The 6,361-nt window shown below is 49.2% G+C and overlaps 1 protein-coding gene across 1 annotated transcript in view; it reads left to right on the top strand.

Moving 5' to 3' along the window:
* Positions 1 to 525: 525 nt before the first annotated feature.
* Positions 526 to 6,361, top strand: part of GPR62 (G protein-coupled receptor 62) — a 66,546-nt gene continuing 60,710 nt past the window's right edge. Inside the window, exon 1 of the mRNA XM_069643034.1 lies at positions 526 to 841. The gene's annotated coding sequence lies outside the window, so the exon portion shown is untranslated. The remainder of the gene's footprint in view (positions 842 to 6,361) is intronic.

Here is a 6,361-nt window from a genome sequence, read left to right as displayed (position 1 = left end):
CAAATAATCAAGCAGCATTCGTGGCTGTACTCGCGTGCTACGGTACACTGAATGGGACGAGTAAAGGGAAAACAGTAAAGGGAACACAACAGCTAAACCTTTATACTGCTGGTCTAGGAAACTCGCCTGTAAAGGTCTCAAGTGTGAGTGCACGGGCGTGCCCGCTTTTTTTTATGTGCGAGTGCGTGTCTCCTGTCTGTGTGTGTATGGTGTGTTTTATATCTGGCTGTTGAGCGCTGCATGGGCACGAAGATCGAACAGGTGTGGCAGGTGGGGCTAAGAGCCTGCAGATGTCTCCATGGAAATGAGGGGACTGTGGAGGTCAGGCACTGGATGGTAGTGAGGGGCAGGCCATGCGCTTCGCATGGAGTCTTCGCAGCGCACCATGCTGCTTCCAGGGAGCAACAGAAGGAGAGTGATGGGAGGGTCAGGGAAGAGGAAGGTAGGGCTAGTCAAGAGGGGGCAAAGACCATGAGGCACGGGGGAGGAGCGAGCACGAGGCAGGAGAGGAGAGTACAGAGGAGATCCAGCGAGATGCGAACCAGAGGGGAATATGCAAAGTAGGAAAGATGGGCTAGGAACGCGCCACGGGAGGAAAGTGAAAGGGATAGCACACGCACGCGTGCCGCCAAAGGAGAGAGAGAGGGGAGAGTGAATGGGAAGCACGTGCGGCGGCAAAGAATAGGGATCGGGAGTGACGGAAGGCTGGCGGGCACTGCGGCCTCAGGGGAGAGCAGAGGAGCCCCTGCTCGGCGGGTCTCCGAGGATTCCCCACGGCCGGCTCCCACCTGTCCGTGACGGGGGCAGTTCTGCAGCGTGCCGGACTGAAAGGGCACCCCAGGTGAGCAGGGCACTCGCAGCTCCCGTGCGGATGGAGGGCTGGGGTGGGCAGTGGAGTTGCGTTGCTGAAAATGTTGGGGGGCGTGGGTCATGACGTCTAAATTAAAGGGTCTCTGCCAAATGAGTTGGACAAAATGGTGTGCTACAGAAGTTGGGGCGGGGGGTGGGGGCAGGGGGTAAGCACCTTTGCCCACCTAACATGACACACATGGGGTTGTTTGTGGTGGAGGTCTCGGCTGCCTGGGTGGCAAGTTTAGTAGTAGTGCTTCTAACATTAATACTATTTATTATAATAATGTATTTGGAACATCCCATGCCAGTCCGAGGCAGAGCCACCTGACACCTCCGTCAGAGAAGGCATTTGCCCCGAGAAGTTGTTGGGGTGAGGGGTACATGGCAACACCATTTTGGGCACGATAGTCTGAGGGGTGCGGCAGAGGAGGGGTGGGTTTGCTTGCATGCAGTTTCTGAATGAAATGTAGAAAGAAGCGCAAATTCGGGTCAACTTTTACGGACATTTGCTGTTGCTGAAACACAGTATATAGCGCCGGGCAAACGTGAAAAGAGCGCACGAAGCGGGTGACGAAACGCGTGCAATCAGTCACTTGCCCCCGTGTCTTTTTAGGCCGGATTAATCATCTTTTGGCTTTTGTAGCGCCCAGAATCCCATTTTGCAACGATAAAAGGTGAACTTGAAATACAAGGTACGTGCATTTCACTGATTTCGTCCCGCCGGCGGTAATTTTGCCACGCACAAGGTACACCACCAATGTGCACTGCCCGCTGACAAGTGAGTGGGGGGCAACTCGTGCCCTGACTGGAGCAGCATGATATGATATTATAGGTTATTTGTAACGCGCTTAATACCCAGAGGTTTTTAAGCGCGGAACCGGGGATCGAACCTGTGGTGCTCCGTGTCGTCTTGCTTGGAAGGCGTGCACGTTGCCCCTGAGCAATGAGGCATCATGACCTCACGGGAATGAATGGAAAATTCTGAGAATCACAGCAGGACACGCTCGATTTTAGGAAACAACGGCAAAGTCAAAGGCAAATCGTAGGGTCTTTGAGATTGTTGATTAAAGTATGTATTTGTAATACCACAAGGAAAAAAAAGCCTTCGAACATAAAATGTACATTTGCCATATAGGGTGTGATGTGCACAATATAGAGGTGTAATGACATATAATTGGAGCATGTCGCTTATTGATAGTACACAATTATACACATGTTAAACAAATGGGAAATACACACACCTGATTTTTTTTCATGTCAAAGGTGTCTTTTCCAATGAGTACATAAAACAGGTTGAGATTCCCTTCTTTAAAAAGCGTTTCAGTCCCCATTAGCAATACTCAGATACATTAGCAATACTCAGATAAGGACTGCCGTCTAGCACACTTAGTTGTGGGAATTACAAGACTGTGAAACAGTGCAGTAGACACACATCAAGTGGTGGAGAACCGCAAAATAGTGCAGTAGCCACCCATCAAGAGATGGAGAACTGCAAAACAGTGAGGCAGCCGCCTTTCAAGGGGTGAACGAGTTTACAAGTTATACTTTGTTTTCAGTCTCTGCCTCTCCCGTGTCCCACAGAGGCAATGGTGCATGAGTGACTGGGAACACATCAGACAGATATATGCAACAGGTCTAGGAACCCCTCTACCAAGAACGAACACAGCCAAATAGCCTGTTCTATGGGTAGGTTCCCACTCAGGAGGGTCTACAACCACGTTTTAGCTCACCGTACCTTTCACAGAGGAGAAATATCCATTTACACATCAGTCTTTGTCCCACCCAGAAGGGCAGTCCAGTACCAAAATCCTATTCAAGTCTCCTCTCAACAAGAGTACAAACAGCAACCCCAGACACATGTTTCAGCCTTTATGGGCCTCATCAGTGAAGCAAAGCCGTGCCTCTCTAAACACAGTTAGCAAGGGGTCCATGACTGGATTACCCCCGGTAATTTAGGGTGAAACCCCAAGTCTCGAAACATATCTGCACCAAGTCTGGGAGCCCCTCTACCAAGAACGAACATGGCCAAATAACCTGTTCTATGGGTAGGTTCCCTCTCAGGAGGGTCCACAACCACGTTTTAGCATCAGAAAGAGAATCACCAAAAACTTTGGGACGCGTCATTTTGCAGTCCCACAAAAGTTGGTGTGGGCAATTCCTTCACAACCCTCCTACTCTTAAAATAACTCCCATGAGCTTAGGTGAGCCTGTCACAGTTATGGCAGGAGATTGTCCGCGGTGACCCACTCTCCAAAATAGGATGCTTTCTATGTGACATATGAAGGAGGGACTTCATGCTGGAAATAAGGTTACCATAGCCTTATCTCCTACCAGAGAAGGCATACCTAGGCTCATTATGAGTGTGCCGGTCTGGTAGAAATGGCCTTTTTTAAAAAAATTAAATCGGCACACCCTGAGTTTGCCGGTAGGGCCTTGTATCCACTGGCAGGCCTCACCTACTGGTAGTTTTGATTGATTGATATTTTATTTCTATCGCGCTCATACACAAGTGTTTCAGAGCGCGACCAGGCAGGGAAAGGGAACAGGGGAGAACAAAAACAACGATCTTACTAGGTCCAGTGACATTGAGAACGTGCCAGTGCAGGGTAGAGGGAGAAGGGGGAGAAGTGCATGGAAGGGGGAACAAAAGGAGAGTGCGGAGCGAGAAGGAAAAAAATAAATAAAATAATATCAGGCACCTACCGGCAAATGATTGCCTGTGGGACACCCTGGAATGGGAATTTACCACCATTCCGGGCACCTGTAATACCGGGATATCGGGTGCTGGTAAAGGTAAGGCGGGTTTGCCGGTACCCACCGGAATTACTGGCGGATTACCAGCAAACCCGTAATGAGCCCCACTACTGTCTGTTCAAGGCAAATAGGTCCATTTAAAGCCTAGAGTAAAGCAATGGTCTTCTTCAAGGTTTCTGGCACCATGACCTGCCGAGGTGGTTATACATCGCTGAGGGGCTTTTTCCACAATTCTTTAAAGTTTTTCTTTTGAATACGTACGCACTTGGAGCACAAATACGTTTCACTCATTGAGAACATAATATGAGTGCCATGTAAACCGGAAGTTTGCTAATTCATATAAAAAGCATCCCCCTTTCTATTTCCATGGTGGACATTTAGAGGGAGCAACCGGCACAAGAAGACAGGGTGGAAAGGAGCAGCTGCAGAGAGCGGATGCCAAGCGAGTCAGGAGCACGCAAGTGAAAGGAAAGCTGGGGTGTGCACATAGCCCCTCAGATCAATGCACACGGAGAGCGTACACGCGGGTGCATGGTGTCCGCCCACGTTTTTCAAAGGGTTGACCCAGTCCCCTTTAGGCTTTTTTGAGGCTAGTAGTCAAAATAATCAAGTGTGCCTGTGTGCTCAATGGGCCAGACACTATTCACCACACCACAGTGCACATTGATCAGAACCCGTGTAACATGTCCCATATTGTTATTTGTCCAACAGGGAATATATCACACCAGATTTTCGGTTTTAAAAGTTGCACACCTTTTATAATTTGCCAGCAAGATTATAGGGAAATCATCTTTCTTTGGTCATTTTCTTCAAGAAAAACACGCTTGTTTGACTATGCACTTTCTTCGCTTTTGATAGGCCAATTGGATGAAATGTGCATATTTCACTTTAAGGATAGTTCACTTCCTTGATATCCCTTATTGCATATTTTAATGAGTCCCCCTCGCTTTCTAAGGACTTGTGCCCTGCCTCAGATGGTTCAGATTCTGGCTCCATACCACCTGTTATTGCCCCATGTGGAGCCCTCTGATTGTATGAAATGCAGCTCATAGGAGTTCATTTTTGTCATGCTAGGGGACATTTATAAAATACCCCTCTACCAGTTACAGGACCATGTGGTGCTGGTGACCGCCATGAGTCCTTTCTGATATGCTGGACTGTAGCAAGAATGCCACAATATACATCTATTGCGTCGGGGGTGGTGGTGCCAGCTGGGGGCGGGGTTGACTGCTTCTAGGCCCTCCCTATTGACTACCCAATGGGAATGACAAAATGTAGGTCTGTACTGTGGTAAAGTGTTAAGTACTGGTGGAGGTCGGGTAAAGTGGATGTCCAGAGGTGTTTGGAAGTGGAGCATGATGGGTATGCAGAGGGATATGTGGAGGGTGATGTGTATGCAGAGGAATATGTGGAGGATGAAGTGTATGCAGAGGGATATGTGGAGGGTGATGTGTATGCAGAGGGATATGTGGAGGATGATGGGTATGCAGAGGGATATGTGGAGGATGATGGGTATGCAGAGGGATATGTGGAGGGTGATGTGTATGCAGAGAGATATGTGGAGGGTGATGTGTGTGCAGAGGGATATGTGGAGGATGATGGGTATGCAGAGGGATATGTGGAGGGTGATGTGTGTGCAGAGGGATATGTGGAGGCTGATGGGTATGCAGAGGGATATGTGGAGGGTGATGTGTGTGCAGAGGGATATGTGGAGCATGATGGGTATGCAGAGGGATATGTGGAGGGTGATGTGTGTGCAGAGGGATATGTGGAGCATGATGGGTATGCAGAGGGATATGTGGAGGGTGATGTGTGTGCAGAGGAATATGTGGAGGATGATGTGTATGCAGAGGGATATGTGGAGGGTGATGTGTATGCAGAGGGATATGTGGAGGATGATGGGTATGCAGAGGGATATGTGGAGGGTGATGTGTATGCAGAGAGATATGTGGAGGGTGATGTGTGTGCAGAGGGATATGTGGAGGATGATGGGTATGCAGAGGGATATGTGGAGGGTGATGTGTGTGCAGAGGGATATGTGGAGGATGATGGGTATGAAGAGGGATATGTGGAGGGTGATGTGTGTGCAGAGGGATATGTGGAGCATGATGGGTATGCAGAGGGATATGTGGAGGGTGATGTGTGTGCAGAGGGATATGTGGAGCATGATGGGTATGCAGAGGGATATGTGGAGGGTGATGTGTGTGCAGAGGGATATGTGGAGGATGATATGTATGCAGAGGGATATGTGGAGGGTGATGTGTGTGCAGAGGGATATGTGGAGGATGATATGTATGCAGAGGGATATGTGGAGCTTGATGTGTATGCAGAGGGATATGTGGTGGATGATGGGTATGCAGAGGGATATGTGGAGGGTGATGTGTATGCAGAGAGATATGTGGAGGGTGATGTGTGTGCAGAGGGATATGTGGAGGATGATGGGTATGCAGAGGGATATGTGGAGGGTGATGTGTGTGCAGAGGGATATGTGGAGCATGATGGGTATGCAGAGGGATATGTGGAGGGTGATGTGTGTGCAGAGGGATATGTGGAGGCTGATGGGTATGCAGAGGGATATGTGGAGGGTGATGTGTGTGCAGAGGGATATGTGGAGCATGATGGGTATGCAGAGGGATATGTGGAGGGTGATGTGTGTGCAGAGGGATATGTGGAGCATGATGGGTATGCAGAGGGATATGTGGAGGGTGATGTATGTGCAGAGGGATATGTGGAGGGTGATGGGTATGCAGAGGGA

The sequence above is a fragment of the Ambystoma mexicanum genome, chromosome 2p (genome assembly GCF_040938575.1).
Source record: "Ambystoma mexicanum isolate Mex_15411 chromosome 2p, UKY_AmexF1_1, whole genome shotgun sequence".
In the NCBI taxonomy this organism is placed as follows: domain Eukaryota; kingdom Metazoa; phylum Chordata; class Amphibia; order Caudata; family Ambystomatidae; genus Ambystoma; species Ambystoma mexicanum.
The sequence above is the reverse complement of the archived record's forward strand: the minus strand, read 5'-3'. Positions and strand labels throughout refer to the sequence as shown.